The sequence below is a fragment of the Lepus europaeus genome, chromosome 8, assembly GCF_033115175.1.
Source record: "Lepus europaeus isolate LE1 chromosome 8, mLepTim1.pri, whole genome shotgun sequence".
NCBI lineage: Eukaryota > Metazoa > Chordata > Mammalia > Lagomorpha > Leporidae > Lepus > Lepus europaeus.
This window is the reverse complement of record NC_084834.1, coordinates 37,057,541-37,080,095: the sequence shown is the minus strand read 5'-3', so window position 1 is coordinate 37,080,095 and position 22,555 is coordinate 37,057,541. Positions and strand designations below refer to the sequence as shown.

The window sequence follows — 22,555 nt, the reverse complement described above, 5'->3', positions numbered from 1 at the left end:
ACATTGAGCCTTGCCTTTGACTTCTGGTTATTTCAGTAACATTTCCTCTAAGACCATTTCTTTAAAAACTCTAAAGCCTCATCTTTTTTTCTTTTTTTAAAAGATTGATTTTATTTATTTGAAAGGCAGAGTTAGAGACAGGGACAGAGAGAGAGAGAGAGAGAGAGAGAGAGAATATGGCCACAATGACTGGGGCTGGGCCAGGCTGAGCCAGGAGCTTGGAACTCCATCCAGGTCTCTCACGTGGATCGCAGGGACCCAAGCACTTGGGCTGTCATCTGCTGCTGTCACAGGTGCATTAGCAAAGAGATGGATTGCAAGTGGAGCAGCCAGGACTCGAACTAGTGCTCCCATGGGTAACAGCATCACAGGTGGCAGCTTAACCCACTGTGCCCCCAACAGCCATCCCTGAAGTCTGATCTTACACTGTAGCCCCAAATGAACTCTAAATAGATCAGAAAGTCAAGTGAAGGCAAAAGAAACTAAAAAAGCTACAGGCAAATATATCATCTAAATAAGAAAATACATATTTAATATATCTAAGTGTGGCAAGAAATTTTATATGGAAAAGTAATTGAGCATTTACAGAAGAAAAGATTAATAAATGTGCATAATATTTAAGATGCTAAGATACGTAAAGTAAAATTAAAAGGCATATATAAAACTGAGGGCTTTATAAAAACTTCACAAAAGATTATATTCTTTTTTTTAAAGTTCTATTTATTTATTTGAAAGAGTTACACACACAGAGAAAAGGAGAGGCAGAGAGACAGAGGTCTTCCATCTGCTGGTTCACTCCCCAATTGGCCACAACGGCCAGAGCTGGGCTGATCTGAAGCCAGGAGCCAGGAGCTTCTTCAGGGTTTCCCACATGAGTGCAGGGGCCCAAGGACTTGGGCCATCTTCTACTGCTTTCCCAGGCCATAGCAGAGAGCTGCATCAGAAGTAGAGCAGCTGAGACTCAGACTGGTGCCCAAATGGGATGCTGGCACTGCAGGCGGCGGCTTTACCCACTATGATACAGTGCCGGCTCCAGGATTGTATCCTTAACCTATAGAAAGGTTGTATTTATTTATTTTAAAGGAGGTTTATTCCTACAGTGACTCAAGTCTAATCTCAGCTTTTTTGAAAATTTATTTGAAATTTAGAGTTAACAGACAGTGAGAAGGAGAGACAGAGAGAAAGGTCTTCCAGCTGCTGGTTCACTCCCCAAATGGCTGCAATGGCCGGAGCTGAGCCGATCCGAAGCCAGGAGCCAGGAACTTCTTCCGGGTCTCCCACACGGGTTCAGGGGCCCAAGGACCTGTGCCATCTTCCACTGCTTTCCCAGACTATAGCAGAGAGCTGGATTGGAAGAGGAGCAGCCGGGACTACAGCCGGCACCCATACGGGACGAGGATTAACCACAGCGCCGGCCCCTCAGCTTTTTATCTTTTTTTTTTTTTAAAGATTTATTTATTTATTTGAAAGATTAAGCATCAGAGGAAGGAAGGGAGAGAATGAGAGAGAGGGTGGGGGAGATCTTCCATCCAATCACTGATTCACTTTCCAAACGGCCACAAGAGCTAGTGCCAGGCCAGGTTGAAGCCAGGAACCTGGAACTTCATCCGGGTCTCCCACACTGGGGGCACAAGCCCAAGTACTTGGACCATGTCTTGCAGCCTTCTCTGGTGCATTAGCAGGCAGATATATTAGAAGTGGAGCAGCCAAGATCTGAACTGGCACTCCAATATGGGATGATGATGCCATAAGCAGTGGCTTAACCCACTGAGCTGCTGTGCCACAGCGTTGCCACCTCTCCCCTCCCTCTGCCCCCATCCTGCCCCAGTGCCTACAACACTCAGGGCTTGGCCTGGAATTTGGGAGCCAGGAATACATTCCAGTCTCCCATGTGGATGACGGGGCCCGGTCTGAGCGTTCATCTGCAGGCTCCTATGGTCTGCATTGGCAGGAAGCTGGGATTGGGAGCTGGAGCTGGAAATCAAACTCAGATGCTCTGATATGGAACAAGGGAATCTCAACTGGTGTCTCCACTGCTAGGCCAAACTACTGCTGAGAAAGTTTTAAATAAATATTAAAAACAGTCCAATAGGAATTTAAATTGGTGTTATTGTACAATTCACAGAGTAATATAAATGACCAATAAATGACTGATAAATGAGATTTTCTTTTTCTGCTTATATGATCATCAGTCTTTTACAAAGATATTACAATTAAGGGCTCACTGATCTAGATGTATTGCTAGATTACATGCAGAAGTGGAAAATTTTCACATTTCCAGAATGTATTGTTGAGAAACAATCAGTGATGCATACTCATTTAAGCATTGTTTACAGTAGCAAAATATTGCAAGTACTTAAAGCCTAACAGTAGAGCATATTCATAGTAAATCAACTTATTTTTAAAGGATAATATTCTGGTTATAGTCATCAAAATGAATTTTCCAAAGAATTTATAGTTACATGAGAAAATGCTTAACAGTACTTTCAATATAATGATCTTAAGTGGAAACAGAAGTAGTCAAAGCTTCACAGGCAATGGGGTTGATGGAGAAAGTTAGCTGGAAGCAATGAAACAAAAAATGCCAACAAGAGTAGTGTCCAGTTTTGGCATTTATATATTCATTTGATTTAAAAAAGAATTCACGGGGTAGGTGTTTGGCCAACAGCTAAGCCATGAGTTAGGATGCTCACATCCTAACAAATCTGCATCCTTGGGGTCTGAGTCCTAGCTGTGCTGCTGATGCCAGCTTTCTTCTAAGGTGGAACTTGAGAGGCAGCAGGGATGGCTCCAGCGCTGGGGCCCCAGCCACCCCCGTGGGAGACCTGGATAGAATTCCTGGCTCCTGGCTCCTGCCTGAGCCCACAGTAGATGAGGACTCTGGCTGTCTTCCTCTCAAATAAACTTTTATTTAATAAATATAAATTTCCAAAGTACAGCTTATGGATTACAATGCCCCCCCCAACTTCCCTCCCACCTGCAATCCTCCCATCTCCCGCTCCCTCTCCCATTCCATTCACATAAAGATTCATTTTCAATTCTCTTTATATACAGAAGATCAATTTAGTATATACTAAGAAAAGATTTCAACAGTTTGCACCCATACAAAAACACTAAGTGTAAAGTACTGTTTGAGTACTAGTTATAGCATTAATTCACATTGTACAACACATTAAGGACACAGATCCTAAATGAGGAGTAAGTGCACAGTGACTCTTGTTGTTGACTTAACAATTGACACTCTTGTTTATGGCATCAATAATCACCCTAGGCTTTTTTTTTTTTTTTCACCCTAGGCTCTTGTCATGAGTTGTCAAGGCTATGGAAGCCTTTTGAGTTCACTGACTCTGATCTTATTTAGACAAGGTCATAGTCAAAGTGGAAGTTCTCTCCTCCCTTCAGAGAAAGGTACCTCCTTCTTTGATGGCCCATACTTTCCACTGGGATCTCACTCTCAGAGATCTTTCATTTAGGTGGTTTTTTTTTTTTTTTGCCAGAGTGTCTTGGCTTTCCATGCCTATAATACTCTCATGGGCTCTTCAGCCAGATCCAGATGCCTTAAGGGCTGATTCTGAGGCCAGAGTGCTGTTTAGGACATCTGCCATTCTATGAGTCTGCTGTGTATCCCGCTTCCCATGTTGGATCGTTCTCTCCTTTTTAATTCTATCAGTTAGTATTAGCAGATACTAGTCTTATTTATGTGATCCCTTTGACTCTTAATCCTATCATTATGATCAACTGTGAACTGAAACTGATCACTTTGACTAGTGAGATGGCATTGGTACATGCTACCTCTCAAATAAACTTTTAAAAATTCAGTTTTACTCTCAAATATTTGGCAATGAAAATATGAGGGTGCTTAAAAAATTTATGGAAAAGTGGTGCAATTTTTTTTCCAACACATAGTTTTTTCAGAATATGTATTTTTCATGAATATTTTGAACATCTCTTGTATGTACAGATTTCAATATTTTTTGTCCTAAAATAAACTAATCTTTTACTTTCAGCCTCCATAAGCTTTTTGAAGTACTTGTATATCATTCAGTCATTAGAGATGTATTCACTGAGTCCCCGTTGTGAGTCTATGCTAAGGATTGTGCTAGGTGTCAGGCACCTTAGGTGAGTGTGATACAATTCTTGTCTTCAAAGTTCTAGCTGTCTCGCAGACAGGCAGACGACTAACCAGGCAGTTTCAACACAATAGCACAAGCACTCTGATGGAGGAAGCACCAAGCATTGTAGGAGCAGGTGAGAGGGCTTTGTGGCCATATGCTGGGTCAAAGGCAGCTTCCCATGGGGTACAATGTCCAAGCTAAGTGCTAAAGGATCATTTATATTTTAGCTGCATGAATAAGGAGTAATATTTTAGGCACTGGTAATAGCAAGTACAGATGGCTGGAGGACATCAGAGGGTATTTAGCTATGCTAGAATGTACAGTCAAGCGAGGGCTTCAGGACAGGCGAGGGCGGCTCACTGCACTGCTCAACGACTGTCTTAAACCCCAAAGGTCTTGAATGCTCTAGTACTCTGCAGAAGAAGCACGCAATTAAGAGACCCACAAAAATGTCTAAGTACTAAAGAATGATGGTCGTTGTAATACTTTTGCTCTGATAAGTGTGGATACACTTTTTTCATGTTAAAACAGAAGAATCCCTATATTCCTAGAGCTGTATTCCTTAAATAAAACATTTCTTTTGGGGGAAAAAGAATTAAAAACACAGTTAAGGAAAATACATGCATTTTATAAAGGACAGTTGATTCAAAAGATATTTTAAAGGGGGGCCAGGGCTGTGGTGTAGTAGGTTAAGCATCTTTCTGGGTGCCAGCATCCCATATGGGCACTGGTTCGAGTCTCTTCATCCAATGATTCACTCCCCAAACAGTCACAATGATGTGTGCTGGGTCAGACCAAAGTCAGGAGCCCAGAACTCCAACTGGGTCTCCCATGTGGGTGGAAGGGGCCCATGTACTTGGGCCATCTCCTGTTGCCTTTCCAGGTGCATTAGCAGGGAGCTGGATCATAAGTGGAGCAGGAGGGACTGAAGTTGACCCTCAAGTTAGGGATGCTGGCATTGCAAGCAGTAGCTTAGCCAACTGTGCCACAATGCCAGATCCCTCTATATTAAAAAACTGTTGATTTATTTTTATCAACTTGAAAGGAAAAGTGACAGTGAAAGAAATCTTTCATCTGTTGGTTCACTCCCTAAATCCCCACAACACCCAGGGGTGGGCCAAGCTGAAGCCAGGTGGCATGAGCTCCATTGCAGTCTTCCACACTAGTGGCAGGTGCCAACCACTTGAGCCATCATCTGCTGCCTCCCCAGATGCATTAGCAGGAAGCTGAATTGGAAGCAGAGGTGCTGAGACTTGAACTGGAACTCCCATTTGGGATGTGGGTGACCCAAGTGGGCATCCTAACAGCTGTGTCACAGTGCTTGCTCCTATAATCTCTATCTTTATTTTTGTGTGTGTGTGTACACAGCCTTTCAATTAATCCTCTTCTCTAGAGCATCTGTGGCCTTGAAGCTCTGAACTTGGGGGAAGATTCTCAATGCAAGTGGGAATGGCTTTCCATGGCTGTTCTGCATTTGTTTTCTCAGGAGGTTGTGGCTTCCTGCTGTGCACACCTCCACTCTGGGGTCCAAGAACAGCAGGCTGTGGACCTGGCAGGAAGCAGGAAGCAGCTGGCACGGCCACACGCAGGTGCTTGCTTGTTTCTCAGCTCTGCTAAGGTACCCCTCTGCCCTCTGCCACACACACACACAGTTTCTCAGCTGCCCACATTTTGTCATTGTTTCTTTCATTCCCCTGTCCTTGCTGATCAAGTCTTAACCACCCCACTACTGCAGGTTTTGTGAGATTTCAGGAAGGACAGGGAATCATTTCGTGTGTTTGATCTACTCTTTTCACTCAGTGCTTTTTCTAAGTACCACATTTTTTTTTTTAAAGAGAGAGAGAGGGAAAGCTTTGTTTCTTTGAAAGAGTTAGAGGCAAGAAAGGGAGTGTAAGCATCACCTTTACAAGTACAAAATATATGAATATCCATGGGTTAAGCATCCCAAAGTCTATGCAAATATTCCCAAATACCAAAAATCTCCAAACTCCAACATCTGGGGCAGGCATTTGGCACAGTGATTGAGATGATGTTGGGGCACTCACATCCCATACTGGAGTGCAGGGGTTCAAATGCCTTCTCTGCGTGTGTTTCCAGTTCCTGTTGATGTGCACCTGGGGAGGCAGTGGCGATGGCTAAAGTCCTGTGGTCCCTGGCATCCACATGCATTCAGTTCTAAGCTCCTGGCTTCGGCCTATCCTAACCCTGAGTTTTGAGGGCAATGGAGGAGTGAACCAGTAGATGGGGAAATCTCTCTTTGTCTCTTTGCTTTTCAAATGAATACCTAAATAAACATTACAGAAGTAAAATCCCTCCAAAATCTCAAACATTTCTAGTTGTTATCATTTTGTGTAAGAGATATTTAGCCTGTACCTAGAATTATGAGAACTGAGAAGATATCTTGGGCTGTATTCTAGTCCATCAGCAGTTACATGTTACTTTGTATAAGTCACTTTTCTCCTTTATGGCTAACATGTGTCAATCAAACAAGAATTTGGACTGGAAGTAAGTGAGCCCTTTCCGGGTGCTGCTTATATAGCTCTGTGCTGATGCCCACCCAGCACCACGCCTCACCCATGCCGAGTGCTCTGTAAGTAACTCCGTAATCTAACATCACCACTGAGAAAGAAAGTTTTCCCTGCTATAATCCGTGAAATTATTTTTATTTAAAATGTTTTTTAATTAACACAAGACCTACTTGTTATGTTTAATTCAAGTATGCACTAGTGGGAGAATTCACTACTTAGAGGTAAAACAGAAGTTGAGATTTTACTCCTGGAGATGAAAAATGAGAGTTTAATTTCCATTTCTTTTCCTTCCCCTTTTTTTTTTCCTTGCGGGGGACTCACACCTCTATTTTTTTCCATGTGTGTGTTTTTTTTTAATTTCATTTAAGTTACACAAGTTTCATATATTTCATATATACAGATTCAGGAACATATTAATTTCTTTTCTTTTTCTTCTCCTTCTTCCTTTCCCACCAACTCTCATCTCTGTCTTTCTCTCTCACAAAAGCCTATTAACTGGGCTCACAGGAAGTCCCACGTTTTGGTTCACAATTCAACTGGAAGTCATTCAAGAGCTCATCCCAGAGTGGTTTTGTCACTTTCCTAGGGAAGCAGTAAAAGAAGGAAGCACAGGAGCTGAGTCAGTTGCAGCGGCACAGAGACAGAGCTCAGGGCTACCTCCTGGACCCCAGCTGACCTCACTCCGGCTTTGCAGCCACTGACCTCAGCAGATTTCAAGGATTCCTTCTCATCTTGGTGCTTTCTAAATGGTAACGTATGAGCTGGGGGAAAAAGGGGCCAGGGGGACTATGTAACTATGAGTTGCTGAATTCATGGTACTATTTTGGAAATTAAGGCTGTCCAGCACAGCTCATGGCAGAGGTGAATTTAAATCAATACAAAAAGAGGTTTGTAAAAATAGTTCAATTTTTATGATGTAACATTGCACCAACCTCCTCGTCTAATCGTTTTCCACTGAAAAACTTCTTTTAAAAATTATTTAAAGAGGTTTCAAATTATTCTTTAGGATGTTATACTTTGTTAATTGAACTTTAAATTTATATATTCTTTATTTTGAAAGACAGCAAGAGAAAGAGAGAGAGTGAGAGAGAGAGAGAGGCAGAGACAGAGACCTTCCATTCAGTGATTAACTGCTCAAATGACAGCAATAGCCGAAGCTGGGACCGTCTGAAGCCCAGAACCCAGAACTCCATTCAGATCTCCTATATTGGTGGACTGGTGACAGGGACCCAGAGACCCAAGTCCTAGGGTGGCCACCTGCTGCCTTCCAGGATGTGTGACAGCAGGAAGCTGTCATCAGAAGCTGAGCTGGACTCTGGCCTCAGAATCAGCCCTTAAGGCATTTGGATCTGGCTAAAAAGCCCATGAGAGTATTTTAGGCATGGAAAGCCAAGACACTCTGGCAAAACAAACAAACAAACAAACAAACAAAAAAACCTAAATGAAAGATCTCTGTGAGTGAGATCCCAGTGGAAAGAATGGGCCATCAAAGAAGGAGGTACCTTTCTCGGAAGGGAGGAGAGAACTTCCACTTTGACTATGGCCTTGTTGAAATAAGATCAGAGTTGGCGAACTCAAAGGGCTTCCATAGCCTTGGAAACTCATGACAAGAGCCTATGGAGATTACTGATGCCATAAACAAGAGTGTCAATTTGTTAAGTCAACACAGGAGTCACTGTGCACTTACTCCTCATGTAGGATCTCTGTCCTTAATATGTTGTACAATGTGAATTAATGGTATAACTAGTAATCAAATAGTACTTTACACTTTGTGTGTCTGTGTGGGTGAAAACTGTTGAAATCTTTACTTAATATATACTAAATTAATCTTCTGTATATAAAGATAATTGAAAATGAATCTTGAAGTAAATGGGATGGGAGAGGGAGCGGGTAGGAGGGTTGTTGTGGGTGGGAGGGAAGTTATGGGGGGGAAAGCCACTGGAATCCAAAAGCTGTACTTTGGAAATTTATATTTATTAAATAAAAGTTAAAAAAAAAGAGGGAGCTGAGCTAGGACTAGAACCCAGACACTTTGATATGGGGTTTTAAAAAAACCAGCGTTTTATCGTTTTTTTTTTTTTTTTTTTTAGGATTTTATCTTTTAATCAAAGTCAATATTTTACTTTGAGGCCACAGTTATATGAATACAACCTTGTCACTAAAACATTTAGAAGGTTCTTTGCACTAACTGAGGAGTGTAAATAGCTATTAACAACATAAATGTTTACTGAATTTTGCTTCCTTCCCTGCAAAAACTAATATAAAACTAATGCAAAAATAATATTTGCTTTTCTTTAATACTCTTAAGAAAGTTTTGATGCAGGCATTATTTTGTTCAACAGATAAAAATACATAGTGCAATTGACACACTAGTGTAATACCTGCTTGATATACCTCTCTTGGTTGTTATGCATTATAAAAGTGTTGAAAGACTGTAAGTAGGGAGTGATCTGAGCCACTCATTATTAAAAAAATAACATTCTTGCTGTTAAGTGAAGAACAGATAGCCAGGACAATGGATGGAAGGAACCTGTGCTTTAGATAAAGGATCTACGAAAAAGAGATGAACTGGACAAAGGGAGAAAGAGACAATAACGAGTGACTCCCCCAGCACTCGAGCAATATAGCTGCCATGTACCAAGCCAGGGAAAGTGAAGAGCAGCAGGTGTAGGAGATGGGCCAAGAGGTCACCTGTGCATATGAAATGTCGTGGATGCTCGTAGGGCATCCCAGGGAGCCATGGAGGTGGCAGCCAGATACATGTGTCTGGAGTATACGGGAGATGTCATGACTACCTAAATTGGGGAGGTTTCCACACAGAGAAGGTATTTAAACCATGTGACTGAGTGAGATTCTCTAAGAAGAGACAGTAGAGCAAGAAGATAAGGTTGGAGCTCCTAGGAACCCTAACAGAGTCAAGGACTCAAACTGAAACCTCCCCCCACTCCCACTATGTTTTATTTGGCCTGCACAGTATATTTTTTAAAACTGAATTAGCTGTCAATGTTTAGAAGTCAGGATACTTTACATACAAATGTATAATTTCTGCTGGAACAGGGTGTGGCAATCTATCTGTGGTTCCCAGATGGAAATCACTGATGGGTGTGGAGTAATTGCTGACCCATTCAGTCTAAAGTGCCCTGGGTCTAGGCGACCGGAGCCACCAGATAATCTGCTTCGTTGATTCCCATTTCTTGCCCAATCTGTGTAGACATCTGACTTGAAGTCTTGTAGGAGGAGGGCAGAAGAATGGCAGAGGAGGTTAATTACCAAATGAAAAGGCTGGAGTGCTGAGTGGAAAACTTGGAAACGTGCCATTGATTAGTTTCCTTCTTAGCTTTAAAAATATACTCATTTTATTTCCTTTAGAGGTGAGATCCATCCTCAAGGAAATGAGATGCTGTGAGCATTACAGAGCTAACTGGGGTGGATCCAAGACTGACCCAAGTCATCTCATGGCCAGTCTTGAAACTCTGTTACAGTGTTACAGGGAAAATGATCAGATGAGTAGAAAATATTGTACTTCACATGGAGCTTTGAGATCTATTTTGTGGACACACAACTACCACTTTAGTACATCTCCACATTTAATTCTGAGTATCCATCAGCAGACTATCTGTGGTTAACCAAAAATTCTCAGTGATGAGGTTTATTAATTCCATTTAGTCTGTAAATTATTAATATCTTTGGCTTATCTCACTCCTGCAATACATAGAATGTCATCTAAAGATTCGAGGCTCCCCTTTGTGAACCAGACATTGCAGCTGTAGTTCTGCTGTGAGTCTGAAAGAATTGTCTATTGACAGTGGGCTGCATGGTTATTCAAGTTCCTTCCAACCCTGAGAAGGGAAGACCGTGAGATCTGCCCTGTGCAGCGCTGGTGCCATGGTTTGAGTGTCCCCTCCAAAACTCAAGTGGGAATTTAATTGCCAGTTTAAATACAGAGAGGTGAAACTGTTAAGTGATTGGGTGGGTTAATGGTGTTACTGTGGGGTTGGGTTGGTTCCTATGGCTGGGTTCCTGGTGAAGATGAGTGTGGCCTGATTTTCTGTCTTGCACATGCGCCTTTTCCCTCCCTCCATGGCATGATGTAGCAAGAAGGCCTTACCAGATGCACCTCCCTGATTCTGCATTTCCCAGACTGCAGAACTGTGAGCCAAAGTGACTGCTATTCTTTATTACCAACTCTGTGATCCTGTGTATAGTATCTGAAAACAGACCAAGACAGTTGGGCATGCCTGGTTTGTCTCCATCAATTCTGCGGCTCAGGCTTTCTCCATTGTCAGTGGTCCTATCTCATTTAAATATTTGTGGAATTAACCAGAATTGAACTTGCTTTCTGGCCATGTGGAGTGTAAGTTTTGTATTGTAATAGCTGATAACATTAGTGCTTATTGAACACATGGGACATCGATGTCCAGGATGTATGCTAAGTGCTTTATATAGAATCTCTAACTTAATATTCTTTTTTTTTAAAGATTTATTTATTTTGAAAGTCAAAGTTACACAGAGAGAGCTGAAGAGGCAGAGAGAGAGAGAGAGAGAGAGAGAGACAGGTCTTCCATCCCAATTGGCTGCAATGGCTGGAGCTGGGCCGATCCAAAGCCAGGAGTCAGGAGCTTCTTCCAGGTCTCCCACGTGGGTGCAGGGGCCCAAGGACTTGGGCCATCTTCTACTACTTTCCCAGGCAATAGTAGAGAGCTGGATTGGAAGAGGAGCATCCAGGACTAATACATGGAAAGTTTTATTCTGTTTTTAGGTAATAGAATCAAAATTCAGAAAGTTAAAAATTCCCCAGGTTACTCTGACAGGAGAAGCTGAAACTAGAATTCAAATTCGCCTCTGTCTGAGTCCAGAGTCTGTGAATTTGACCATAATCTATATTATACTTGAGATTTTTAATTTAAGGATTAGTAGATTTTCAGGGGGTAGGGGTGGTTTTCAGGGGGGTTTATGTTCTTAAACTTACATATACACCTTTATGTCTATATCCATGCAGGCATTTTCCTGGTAGCTTTCATTGGATTCTCAGGAAGTCAGAAAAGATTAAGAACCTTTCACTTAAGAGATTTTTGCATCCTTTTTGAGTCAGGTAAAGCAACAGGGTGGATTTTATTTACTTTTTAAATATTTACTTTATTATTTAGAAAGTCAGTTAGAGAGAGAGAGAGAGAGAGAGAGAGAGAGAGAATTTCATCTTCCGGTTCACTCCCCAGATGGCTGCAACGACCAGTACTGGGTTAGGCTGAAGCCAGGAGTCAGGAGCTTCATCTGGGTCTCCCATACAACTTGGGCCCTCTTCTGCTGCTTTTCCCAGGCCATTAGTAGGGCGATGGATTGGAAGTGAAGCAGCCAGGACTGGAACAGGCACCTAATGGGATGCTGGCATTGCAGGCAGCAACTTTACCTGGTGCACCCCATTGCTGGCCACTGGATTTTATTTGTAAACGTATATTTGGTTTACATTTCACTTTGTACATGCTCTATTAATATAACATGACAGTTCATACCAAGTCATTTACATTTCCACCTAAGATTTCTTTACAGCAATTATTCAAAGCCAAACAGAAAATTATTCTCCTGGACTGAGGTTGGACGTTTACCACACTGTCTTATGAGAGCAGCACAGAGCAGTAGCAGGCTGGCATAGTCCTCCTCTGTTAGGGATTCACAAACAGAGCCTCAGAACAGGAGCTCTGTGTTTGCAGAGAAAATAACGTGGTGGTGAGCAGGACCCTGCAGGTGCCCTGATTCTCCAGCAGGTGAGTGGTCACATGCTGGCAGCAGCCCTGCATCACACAAACGCTCATTTTCCTCCTGTACTTGAAAAGTCAGGTTTTAAAGAAAAATAGCACCTCTCTGTCCACTGATGTTGATGCTTATCTTGAAATAGGACATCATTTCCAGTCAAGCCTGCACTGGAGCAAAGCACCACCAGGGAGGCACTTTCTACCACATGGGCTGAATTACAAGGGTTGCTGTCTCTTCATTGCCTCTCAGGATGGCGAGGTCCTTGAGCTGGGACAGGGTATAGCGATCCCATGTCATCATCTCATGGGAAGGGGTCAGCAGGCTTTAGATGCAGGGTGTTTTCAATAAGGACATTTTATGCTTAATGTGAATTTCTGAGCTGAGCTACTTTTGATTGAAATTTTCCCATTTATGAGCAGCCTCTGCTCCAAGAATGGTGGCCAGAGGATGTGTGGTAAGATGAGTAATAAAAGCCAGAATGTATTGGCTCCTTCCTTGGAGCAGGCCTTGAGCTGTGCAATAACATATGTCATGTATGTGGTCCTTCTCACAGACACTGTGGGGCAGGTGTATGATTCCATGGGTTCATCTTTTTATAATTATTATTTATTTATTTGAAACACAGAGAGACAGATATATTCTACCAGTGGATTCACTCCCCCAGATGCCTTTGACATCTAGGGCTGGGACAGGCCAAAGCCAGGAGCTGGGAACTCATTCCAGGTCTCTTATGTGGGTGACAGGGACCTAAGTACTTGAGCCATCACTTCCCACGTTCTGCTTGCCAGAGCAGACATTATCAGCAAGCTGGATTTGGGAGTACAGCCCGAGCTTGAACCCAGGTACTCTGGTATGGGATGTGGGTGTCTTAACCCTCGGTACCAAACGCCTGCCCCTAGTTCTCATTTATAGGTGAAGTTGAGCACATAGAAAGCAGCAGACGTGGACTCTCAATCCAGGTCGGTGCTGTTGACAACCACACTACTCTGGAAAGGGTAGAGCTATCAGGTTTCTATTTGGCTGCTAAGCTGTCCTCTCAGACAACACTGTGCCACCTTTAGGAACCAAGCATTCCAGGCTTATGATACAAATTCATCCACCTGGCCAAGTCACTCCCAGAATTGTTTAGATATAACTGGCATGTTTGCCTTTTGAATTCCTGCTCCATAATTATAAATATACACATGATAAGTTCAGACCAGGAAAATGCTTTCTCACATTAAGCATTGTTTGGTTTGGACTTGATGAAGGAGAATTCACTGAATGCTCTCATATTAACGTGGATCACACAGTTGGGATTTTACTTTGATTTTCTCTCTTTACCACTATTTTTCTTTCCCTGTGACACTTCACCTAGCAAAGAAAGGTTTTTTTCCAATTGCTCAGACTATGTACTGATTTTCCTGGCAGCTCATTCATTGAGTCATTTCTTAGTAAGTGCCAAAAGAAAGGGCAAGGTGATTTTTGCATTAGGTTTACATTAGATTTTACAGGGAAGGAGGAAAAATCCTAGTGAACTAATCTCCAATTAGTGCCACCTATAGAGAACTTTAAGCAGTAAGCATATTACCAGGTAGGTGGAAAGCTCTTGATGACTGTGAATGTGAGTGTAGTGAAAAAGGCAAAGTCTCCAGAGGATTTAGACATTTAAGCAGGCATCATGCAGATTTATCCATTTTTGCAATGATACAAAGTTATTCTATAAACCTCATTAATGGGGATGGCATTGTGGCATAATGGGTAAAGCTGACACCTAAGGTACCGGCATCCCCTATGAGTGTTGGTTCAAGTCTTGACTGCTCCATTTCCAATACAGCTCCCTGCTAGTCGCTTGGGAAAGCAGTGCAAGATGGAAGTGTACTTGGGCCCCTGCCACCCATGTGGGAGACCTGGGTGAAGCTCCTGGCTCCTGGTTTTGGGCTGGGCAAGATCTCTATTCTTCTCTGTCTCTCCCTTTCTCTCTGTAACCCTTTCAGATAGATAACTCTTTAAAAAAACTCATTTTTCATTCATCTATGGATGTATTTATTTATTTAAATTTTATTTATTTATTTGAGAGGTAGAGTTACACACAGAGAGAAGGAGAGACAGAGAAAGGTTTTCCATCTGCTGGTTCACTCCCTAAATGGCCACAACTGCCAGAACTGAGCCTATCTGAAGCCAGGAGCCAAGAGCTTCTTTGGGGTTTCCCATGCAGGTGCAGGTACCCAAGCACTTGGGCCATCTTCTACTGCTTTCCCAGACCATAAGCACAGAGCTTGATTGGAAGAGGAGAAGCTGGGACACAAACAGGGGCCCATATGGGATGCCAGCACCGCAGGCTGAGGTGTAGCCCACTATGCCACGGCTCTGGCTCCTATTTTTAAAGATTTATTTCATTTATTTGAAAGGCAGAGTTGGATAGTGTGATTTGGCTGTAGCTTTGTGTAGAACTACACTGCAGATTGAAGAACGATAAACTATGCACTAGATGAAGCTGTAGGACTCTGAGCCCTTCCTGAATTGCAGAGCTCTCCCTCTGTTTCACAGAGGCGTAGAAGGCTTGGAACTACCTTTTCCAGACTCCCACGCCAGCTGGCTTTCCTATGGGTTCTGTCAAGGAGACCAGAAGGCAGGAGGAATGGTATAGCTGTGATACTAGGAGTCTCCAAAGGTTTATGGAAAATACGTGTTACAAAAACTATGCATGCATTTCATTTCTTTGCACCAAAATAAATCCATTTTTTAATTCTATTTTCCATGAACTTTTTTTTTAAAGATTTATTTATTTTATTTGAAAGTTAGAGCTGCAGAGAGAGAGCTCTTCCATCCACTGGTTCACTCCCCAAATGGCTGCAATGGCCAGGGTCATGCCAGGCTGAAGCCAGGAGCCAGAGCCTCATCTGGGTTTCCCATGTGGATGCAGGGACACAAGCAGTTGGGCCATCCTCTGCTGCTTTCCCAAGCACAGTAGCAGGGAACTGGATATGAAGTGGAGCGTCCAGGACATGAACCAGTGCCCACATGGGATGCCGGCATCACAGGTGGCAGCTTAATCTGTTAAGCCACAAGGCCAGCCCCTCCAGGAACTTTCTGAAGTTCCCCCACACTTCTGGCTCAGGCATGTCACTATGTTTCCAAAACTGGGGCAGTAGTTTCAACACTCATGGAGGAGGATTCTGGGTTTCTCCTCAGTAGCAGAGTCTGATTTCCAGAGCAGTATCATAACACACTTTGCTCCTCCAGTATTCTAGCGCTGTTATATTTTTAATCACTTTTCACTGTGTAAATCAAATTTATTGAAGCACAGTTTACCAACACTAAGTAGCATCTATTTGAAGTGTATGATTTGATGAACTTTGATGCATGTGACAAATGTATATGCTTAGGCAACCACCATTAATATTCCAATTTTTTAAAAGATTTATTTATTTTATTTGAAAGGCAGAGTTACAGAGAGAGAAGGGGAGACAGAAAGAGAGAGAGAGATCTTCCATCTGCTGGTTTACCCTCCAAATGGCCGCAATGGCCAAAGCTGGGGCAGACCAAAGCCAGAATCAAGGTGCTTCCTCCAGGTCTCCCACGTGGGTGCAGGGGCCCAAGCACTCGGGCCATTTACCGCTGCTTTCCCAGGCTTATTAGCAGGGATCTGGATCAGAAGTGGAGCAGCTGGGAATGGAACCAGTGCCAATATAGGAATTCTAGTGCCACAGGTGGTGGCTTAACCCAGTATGCCACAGCACCAGCCCCAATTTTCTCATTTTTAAATGAAAACTTCAACCGTTTGTATTTCTCCCTGAAGTATTCTGGCTCCCCTTGGTAGTCAGTCCCTCTCTCACTGCTGGACCTCAGATAACATCTCATCTGTTTTTCAGGTTCTTATCAGGGTTTTTCCACAGTGTAATTTCCAAAATAATTGTGGCTGCTAATTTTTTATTGTATGTGAGTGTGTGCATGTATTGGGGGGGGATGTGCTATGAATTGCAGGAGGGCCTTCAGCATTCTTGGTCTCTACCCACTGCATGTCAAGGACACAAGCCCCTCCTCAGCTGTGACAATCAGAAATGTCTCCAGATGTTACCAAATGGCCCCTGGGAGAAAAAAACTACCCCCTGAGAGGAGTGTCATGGTTCTACAGTAGGGTGTATTTTCTAGAATTTTATATAACTGCAGCTATAAAGTACTTACTCTGCTGTGTCTGTTCTCTTTTACTCAGTATACTTATTTTGAGATCCACCCATGACATTGCATATAAATTGCCATTTTTTTTTAACTGAGGCAAAACACACACACACCCCTACAAAATAAAATCACCATTCCAACAATTTCCAAGTGCACAGTACACATACTGTTAATCATATGGACATTATTATGTCACGGGATCTGATAGTTCTGCTCCACACTGTGCATTCCTCACACTCCATGCCACTGAGCAACTGCTCCCCTCCCACCACCCTTGCAAACTGCCACTCTGCTTCTTGTGCCCTGAGTTTCACTACTTTAGATCACACAAGAAGACATGTACATTATTTGTTTTCTCGTGACTGGCTTATTCTATTAGCACATTGGTTTGTGTTGGATCACAAGATAACACTATTTCTTTTTAAAGATTTATTTATTTATTTGAAAGTCACAGTTACACAGAGAGAGAAGGAGAGGCAGTCAGAGAGAGAGGTCTTCCATCTGCTGGTTCACTCCCCAGTTGGTCACAACAGCAGAAGCTGTGCCCATCTGAAGCCAGGAGCCAGGACTTCCTCCGGGTCTTCCCATGTGGGTGCAGGGGACCAAGGACTTGGGCCATCTTCTACTGCTTTCTAGGGCATAGCAGAGAGCTAGCTTGGAAGTGGAGTAGCTGGATCTCAAACCGGTGCCCATATGGGATGCTGGCACTTCAGGCAGTGGCTTTACCCGCCATGCCACAGTGCTGGCCCTTACAACACTATTTTTTAAGACTGAGTAATATCCCTCAGAATGTGTATGGCACACTTTCTTCATCCATTCACCTGTGGGTAGACTTAGGTTGCTTCCACCTTTTGATTATTGTGAATTATGCTACAATGAACACAGATGTGAAAATATTTCTTTGAGATCCTAATTTCAATTCTTTTGGCAAATACCTAGCAGTGGGATTATTGTATCACTGTATTATCATGGTAGTTCTAATTTTTAATATTTTTGAGGAATCACCATACTATTTTCCATAGTGATTACATAATTTTACATTCCTATCAACAGTATATAATAGTTCCAACTTCTGTATACCCTCACCAACACTTAATATTTTTTTTGGTAGTGGCCATCCTAATAAAGTAATATTTCATTGTGATATTGATTTGTATTTCCTTAATGATTAGTACAGTTTAGCATGTTTCCATATGCATGTTCGCTATTTGTATACCTTTTTGGGAGAACTATCCAATTTTTTAAAAAAAATTATTACTTTGAAAGGGGGAGAGAGAGAAAGGGAGGGGGAGAGAGAGAGAGAGAGAGAGATCTCTTTCATTGCCTCACTTCCCAAAAGGATGCTATAGTCAGGGCTGGGCTCTTGGGTCTCCCATGTGGGTGCAGGTGCTCAAGCACTTTAGCATCATGTGCTGCTTCCCAGGCACATTAGCAGGGAGCTGGACTGGAAGCAGAGTAGCTGGGAATTGGACTGGTATTGTGATATGGGCTGTGGGTGTCCTAAGCTGCAGCTTAATTTACTGCACCACAACATGCACCCCCCTTTGCCAGCTTTTAGATCAGTTTTTTTTTTTAAAAGCGTGTGGTTGAATCTCTTTATATGTTCTGTATATTAGCTTTTTATCAGATACGGGGTTTGCAAATTTGGATTGCTTTTTCCTGCTGTTGATTTTTTCCTTTACCCCACAGACATTTTTAGATTAATGTAGTTCCATTAGTCTATTTCCATTTTGGTTGCTTTTGGTGCCATTTCCAAGAAATCCTTGCCAAATCAAAGTTTACAAAGCATTCCCCCTGTTTTCCTCTATTTTCAAGTCTTAGTTTTAAACCATTTTTAGTTAATTTTTACATATGGTGTAAGCTAAAGGCCTAGCTTTTTTCTTTTATATGCGGATATCAGTTTTCCCAACACCTTTTTTAAAAGATTTATTTATTTGAGAGGTAGAGTTATAGACAGTAAGAGGAAGATACAGAGAGAGAGGTCTTCCATCCTCTGGTTCACTCCCTAAATGGCTGCAATGGTCAGAGCTGAGCTGATCTGAAGCCAGGAGCCAGGAGTTCTTCAGGGTCTCCCACATGCGTGCAGGGGCCCAAGGACTTGGGCCATCTTCTACTGCTTTCCCAGGCCATAGTGAGAATTGGGCCGGAAGTGGAGCAGTTGGGACTAGAACCGGTGCCCAGGTGCTACAGGTGGAAGATTAACCTACTGTGCCACAGCGCCGGGCCCCAACCAATACCATTTTTTGAAGACATTGTCTTTACCACATTGTGTAATCCTGGTTCACCATTGAAGATTATTTGGCTATACATGTGGACTTCAAAAAGTTTGTAGAAAATGGAGTTAAAAGATAAGTTCATTTTGGTATTGAAAAGTTTGAGATCTGTGCATAATTTTTTAATATGCATTTTCATGAACTTCATAAAGACACTCATATGTATGGATTTCAAGATATTTTTGCACCAAAGTAAGCTAATCTTTTAATCCATTTCCATAAAAAATTTTAAGTACCCTCATGTACTTAAGGATTTATTTTTCTTCTTTCTTGGAGGTGTTTTGGCTATTTGGGGTCTTTTGAGAGTCCATATGAATTTTAGGATTTTTTAAAATTTCTCCAAAATATACACTGGGATTTTGACAGGCATTGTTTTGAATTTGTAGATTGGTTTGGAGATCATGGATATTTAAAAAATATTAATTCTTCTCAATCCATGGACATAAAGTGTCTTTCCATTTATGTCTTGTTTTCTTTTTTTAAAATTTTATTTATTTATTTGAGAGGTAGAGTAAAAGAGAGAGATAAAGAGGAGAGACACAGAAAGGCCTTCCATGTGCTGGTTCACTCCTCAAATGGCCACAACAGCTGGGATGAATCGAAGCCAGGAGGCAGGAGCTTCCTCCAGGTCTGCTGTGAGATACAAGGGCTGAAACACATTTGGGGCCTCTTCCTCTGCTTTCCCAGGCATTAGCAGGGAGCTGGATTGGAGAGCAGCCCGTGCATGAACCTATGCCCATATGGGATGCTAGCACTGCAGTCGGAGGCTTAACCTAATATGCCACAGCGCCGGCCCCTATCTTCAGTTGTTTTAGCAATGTTCTATAGTTTTCAGTATATAAAATTTTCATCTCCTGTATGATCATGTTATAAGTTTCTGGTAGGCAGAATATAGTTGGATGTTGGATTTTATTCATGTCTTTTGATTTAGGAGTTTAATTCATTTGCACTTAATTACTGAGAGGGAAGCACTAAGTTCTGTTCAGGTTTTCTATTTTTCCATGGTTCAGTATTGATAGACTTATGTATCTTGGAACTTATCAATTTTTTCAAGGTTATAGTTGTTCATAGTTGTCTATTAAAATCTTTTTCATTTCCATGACAGCAGTTGCAATGTCTCCACTTTAGTTTCTAACTTTAGTTATTTGAGTCTATCCTCCTTTTATTTAATCTAGCTAAGGGTTTGTCAGCTTTGTCCATTTTTTAAAAAACACTCTTAAGATGTACTGATTTATTCTATTATTTTTCTACAAGCTATTTCATTTAGTTTTGCCTTAATCTTTATTTCCTCTCTTCTGCTAATTCTGGATTCAGTGTGGTACACCTGTTCCATAACGTGTAAAGTTAGGTTGTTGATTCGAGAGTTTTTTTGATATAAATGTCCCTCTTTGCACTGCTTTTGCTGCATCTCCTAAGTTTTTTGTTTTCATTTATCGCACAATATTTTCTAACTTCTAACTTCTTTTCTTATTTATTTATTTCTTTATTTTGAAAGTCAGAGTTACACACAGAGAGAGAGAAGTAGGGGGGGGGGGGAGGTTCACTCCTCAATTGGCCACAACGGCTGGAGCTGCACGATCCGAAGCCAGGACCAAGGAGCTTCTTCCGGGTCTCCCACCTGGGTGCAGGAGCCCAAGGACTTGGGCCATCTTCTACTACTTTTCCAGGCCACAGCACAGAGCCAGATTGGAAGTGGAGCAGCCAAGACTCAAACCGGCACCCATATGGGATGCCGGCACTGCAGGCGGTGGCTTTACCTATTACGTCATAGTGCCAGCCCCTCTTATTTCTTTTGACTTACTGGTTATTTAAGAGTACGTTGCAGGCCGGCGCCGCGGCTCACTTGACTAAGTCCACTTCTAGTCCCGGTTGGGGCGCTGGATTCTGTCCTGGTTGCTCCTCTTCCAGTCCAGCTCTCTGCTGTGGCCTGGGAAGGCAGTGCAGGATGGCCCAAGTGCTTGAGCCCTGCACCCGCATGGGAGACCAGGAGAAGCTACCTGGCTCCTGGCTTCGGATCAGCGCAGCACGCAGGCCATAGCAGCCATTTAGGGGGTGAACCAACAGAAGGAAGACCTTTCTCTCTGTCTCTCTCTCTCACTGTCTGTAATTCTACCTGTCAAATAAATACACAAATCTTTTATGTATGTTGCTTAATTCTCCTGTATTAGCAAATTTCCAGTTTTCTCTGCTATGGATTTCTAGGTTTATGCCTTTGTGATCAGAAAAGATACTTGGTATAATCCCAATCATCTTAAGTTTGTTAAGATTCATAATGTGGCCTGGCGTGAACTATCTTGGAAAATATTCCATGTGTACTTGAGAAGAATGTATATTCTTCTGTTGCGGGAATGTTCGGCATATGTCTTTCAGTCCAATTGATCAACAGTGTTTAAGTCTGCTTATTCTTATTGATTGTCTGGTTTTTCTATTTTGGAAAGCAGGACACTGAAATCTGTTAAAATGGAGTTGCCATCTATTTTCCCCTCAATTCTGTGTGTTTGTTTCATATATTTGTTTTCTCTCACAGTAGGCGGATATATATTTATAACTGTTATATCTTCCTGGATAATTGACCATTTTATCATTACATAATGGTCTTTTTGTTTCTTCTGACATTTTGACTTAAAGGCTATTTTGTCTGTTATAACCATAGCCAACCCTGCTGTCTTTATTTACCAATTGAATACAAATCTTCTCCCTCACTTTCCCTTTAATCCAAATGTGTCCTTAAATCTAAAGTGAGTCTCTGGTAGACAGAATATAGTTGGATCTTGGTTTTTATTCATTTGTCCTTTTGACTAGGGAGTTTATTTCACTTGCTCTTAGATACTGGGAGGGAAGCTCTTAGTTCCATTTTGTTGTTTTCTGTGCTTTAGCTATGCTGTCCTTCTTTTCCTCTTTTGTCACCTGTGTGTCTTGAATCTTTTGTACTATCATGCTTTGACTCCTTTTTCATTTTCTTTTGTGGACCTCCGTAGGTATTGTCTTTGTGGTTACTAAAGGGCTTACAGAAAGCATGTTACAATAATCTATATTAAGCTCATAACTTCAACCACATAAAAGAATTTATGCTGTACATCCCTTTCCACTTGAAGGTGCTGAAATTGCAAGTTGCATCCTTTTGTATTTTGTATCCATGAATAGCATTTTGTCACTTTTTGCTTTTGTGTTTTAGATTCTATATTAGCATTAAACATGATGTATGCACCACCATCATTCTATAATATTCTGTGTTTGTCTATGCATTTACTTTTACCATTGAGCTCTATGCTTCCATATGCCTTTGTGTCACTATCTAATTTTGTTTCAACTTAAAGGATTCTCCTCAGCATTTCCTGACAGTAGGTCGAGTGCTGATAAACTCCTTCAGCTTTAATTCCCTGGGAAAGCATTCTTCTCAAGTTTTGAAGGATAGCTTTGCAGACTACAGTACTCTAGGCTGACCAAGTATTCTCTTAGATCTTTCAGATAATTCCACTTCCTTCCGCCCTTTACAGTTTCTGCTGCACTATCGGCTGATATTCTTATGTAAGCTCCACCATACGGGATGACTCACTTCTCTCTTGCTGCTTTCAATATTTTCTGCCTGACTTTCGAGAGTCTGATTACAATGCCTCTTGGTGCAGGCCTCTATGAGCTCATCACATTAATGGTACATTGAGTTCATTGCATTTGCATGTCCACTTCTTTCCTTAGATTTGGGAAGCTTTCAGCTATTGTGTCTTCA

General features: G+C 42.0%; 1 protein-coding gene across 1 annotated transcript in view; it reads right to left on the bottom strand.

Annotated features, from left to right (window-relative positions):
• The window catches only part of RNF150 (ring finger protein 150), a 335,172-nt gene that overhangs the window by 7,472 nt on the left and 305,145 nt on the right, over window positions 1-22,555 (bottom strand). The gene's annotated exons all lie outside the window — the stretch shown is intronic.